This window comes from Schistocerca gregaria, chromosome 1 (assembly GCF_023897955.1).
Source record: "Schistocerca gregaria isolate iqSchGreg1 chromosome 1, iqSchGreg1.2, whole genome shotgun sequence".
In the NCBI taxonomy this organism is placed as follows: domain Eukaryota; kingdom Metazoa; phylum Arthropoda; class Insecta; order Orthoptera; family Acrididae; genus Schistocerca; species Schistocerca gregaria.
The window spans coordinates 627248220-627251910 of record NC_064920.1 but is presented as its reverse complement, the minus strand read 5'-3'; the positions used below and the strand labels follow the sequence as shown (position 1 = coordinate 627251910).

General features: G+C 43.5%; 1 pseudogene; it reads right to left on the bottom strand.

Moving 5' to 3' along the window:
• Positions 1 to 343: 343 nt before the first annotated feature.
• LOC126291025 (5S ribosomal RNA) lies at positions 344 to 461 on the bottom strand (annotated as a pseudogene).
• Between the last annotated feature and the right edge of the window lie 3230 nt (positions 462 to 3691).

Below are 3691 nucleotides of genomic sequence, written 5' to 3'. Positions count from 1 at the left end.
AAATGCAGAGATGAATGTGGTAAGTTTCATTCAGGCTGCGAATCACACTCCCATAGCTCAATTAGATGAGGACTGCCAAGGAAAGACAGGCGTATGACAGATTACCTGTGTACCACACATCTTCACTAAACTAAACTCCTCCCGAACAGGCTATTAAGGCCCAACGGTACCGACCGGCCGCCGTGCCATCCTCAGCCCACAGGCGTCACTGGATGGGGATATGGAGGGGCATGTGGTCAGCACACTGCTCTCCCGGCAGTATGTCAGCTTCCGAGACCGGAGCCGCTACTTCTCAATCAAGTAGCTCCTCAGTTTGTGTCACAAGGCTTGAGTGCACCCCGCTTGCCAACAGCGCTCGGCAGACCAGATGGTCACCCATCCAAGTGATAGCCCAGCCTGACAGCGTTTAACTTCGGTGATCTGACGGGAACCGGTGTTACCACTGCGGCAACGCCGTTGGCTCCACACACCTTTAACTTCTCATGAATCTGAAATGCTTTTGGGCAGATTCCGAGGTCTCTAATCGTTTCCTCAAATATCTCTAAACGTTTCTCCAACATCACCGTTGTTAGCTTTTCGCATCGCTTCAGAAATGAAATCCAGCTATACTGTCGACAATCTTCTCTCGAGTCGACAGGGGCACTTTGTTTGATGTTTCGTCAGATTTTTCCATATTTAGTTCTTACGATGTGTATATGCAGTCAGTCCATGCAGATACTACTCATTACGTGACGCGACACTAAGATCTAACAGAAACGACCGTCTGTTTTTCGTTACTCACAAAATATTTTGTCAAGTAAAAATTATGCTCCTTTGCCATGGAGTGCTCCCGATTACTTCAGCGTAATATTCGTTTTAACGAGATGTAATAAAAATGAAAGCAAAGACGAAGAAGAACATCCATTGGGTAGCGACGCATCGTGGCGGTGGCCGACTGACGGGCAGGCACACGAGACGGGGTTAAGTGGACATGCGGACAGTGGAAAACCTGCGCTTTCTATGAAAGTTTATTGAAAGTGGTACTGTACCACGTTATATTAGTACCGAACCTATACGGAAAACTCTCGATCATTCTCTAAGACAATCGAAAACTAAAAGAGAACGAAAGATCGATTAACATTTATTCACTATGTCTTCATTTCACGACGTAAGATGTTACGCCTGTCAGCTCGCGCTCCACTTCCTGTGTTGCCACGGCCGTAGAGCGGCGCTCCTCAGTCGCTGCTTCACTATTGATTACTCTTCGCCTACTGCTTTTGGGCTGGGTTGGGTTGTTTGGGGGAAGAGACCAAACAGCGAGGTCATCGGTCTCATCGGATTAGGGAAGGAAGTCGGCCGTGCCCTTTCAAATGAACCATACCAGTATTTGCCAGGAGTGATTTACGGAAATCACGGAAAACCTATATCAGGATGGCCGGACGCGGGATTGAACCGTCGTCCTCCCGAATGCGAGTCTAGTGTGCTAACCACTGCCTACTGCTGTTCTTGTTAATACATATCGTTAAACCGCATACTCCACTAGACTAATTTGAACCGCTAAATGGAGAGGTGACGAAATATTATACTTAAAAAGTTGTTACTCTTAAAAACTGATTCCAATGAGAAAGAAGCCGGCGTTCTCTTTTGACACTGGTACTGCATAAAACACAGGACGAACAAACGAAATTGCAAATATCTGAGCGAAACACCAGAGAGAACTCTTAGAAGAGAGCGTAGAGCTGTAAACACTGTCCTTCGAAGGAGTTCCGAGGTTAATTTTATTCCTGGCTTATAAGCGACGTCAACACAGGAACTACGGTGGCAGTCTAAACAGCTATAAACTACAGATGAACATTCGACCACACAGTTATGAACAGGCACTGCCAAGTAATGGGCGAGCGGCTGAGTGTATCAACGTTTTTTATGATAAAAATAACAACCACGAACTCAGGTGTGGCCAACACACGTTCCAGAATTTCTTGTAGAAGACAAAACTGTGTTTAAAGTTTGTCCTGCATGCCACGCTCCCGAACAATAGCACCGACGCGTCAACTATAGCAGCGATTCGATTGAAATACAAAATGCGGACTACTCTTTTCTGAGAAAAATCATCGCGCATGATGCGACTTGGAGTTATCAACACGAATTTACCACGAAAAGAAAAAGTGTGAAATTAACATGAAGGGTCAACACTTCGACGGCGTAATTGACATTCAAGCCAAGTTGAGCAACATCCTAAAGAAGGGCGTTTCTAACAGTTTCATATGGCTGTATGAGCATTCAGTGCGTTGTAGTGTGTGGAACACCTGAAGTACTGAAAACATGATCTTTTCTTTACTTTGTTTTTTATTAAAACAATCTTGAAACTTTTTGGACGGAAGGGAAGTGGATGGAAGTGCTATCTGGTGAAAGTACGTATTACTTGCAGACGTAATTTCCTCCTCCACTTTCCTTTATTTTGGCAGAAGTTTACTCCATAATTAACGGAAAGTGTTTGTGATCGTTAACAGGCAGACGCGTGCGGATTCTATCGTATCTCTTAATAAATCTTAAATGTCCAGCCTCAAGTGTGTCATGGAATTTCTGTAGAACATCTAAACGCACGTGTTTAGGAATCACTGGTAGCCACCTCTTTACAAACGGATCAAAATTTTTCTTGCAAAGTAATCCATTAACTACCTTAAATTGTCATTCCACATACTCTGACCGATTTAAGGCAAGCATAATTTGAGATATCGTCGCGTCTTTCTTCTCCTCAGCAGAGAGATCCTAAGGTGCAGCGAGACAATCACTGTCTTCATCAAAGTCTTGATGATCTTGCACAGGGTTTCTTGAGAGACAGTCGGCATCTTGGTGTTTTCTTCCACTTTTGTACACTATAATAATGTCATACTCTTGAATATGTAGTGCCAACCTGGCGAGTCGTTCTGTTGGATCCTTAAGACCTGTCAACCAACAGAGTGAATGATGGTCTGTAACAACTGTGAATGGCCTTCCATAGAGATACTGTCGAAATTTGCACATGGTCCAGATCACAGCAAGACATTCTCTTTCTGTCGGTGAGTATTTTATCTTGGATTTTGTAAGTGTCCTAGAAGCATTGACTATAACCTTCTCTTTTCCATCCAAAATTTGCAGCAGAACAGGACCGATCCCATACCCAATGGAATTTGTGTGTACTTCTGTAGTTGCTCTCTCATCATACAGACTAAGTACAGGGTCAGTCGTCAGAGCTTTTCGCAGCACATCGAAAGGATCTTGTTGATTACCACTCCAGATAAATTTAGCATCGGCTTTAACAACTATTGGAGTGGCCTGGCTTTGATACAAAAGTCTTTGATAAAACGACGGTAATAAGCACACAATACGAGGAAGCTTCTCACATCTCTAATATTTTTAGGAATAGGAAATTTCGTTATAGATCTCACCTTTTCCTGGTCTGGCCCCACACCTTCGTTTGACGCAAGGTGTCGAAGTATTTTCATTTCTTTTGCTTCAAAGAGACACTTTCTTGGATTAAGTTTCAGTCCGCCTTGTTGGAGACACTTAAGAACGGCCCTTAGTCTTTTTATATGTTCATCAAATGTCTCTGAGAACACTATAATGTCATCTAAATAACAAAGACACATCGTCCACTTTAGGTGCCTTAGAAGATTATCTATCATCCGTTCAAAAGTTGCTGGTGCATTACACAAACCAAACGACATTACCT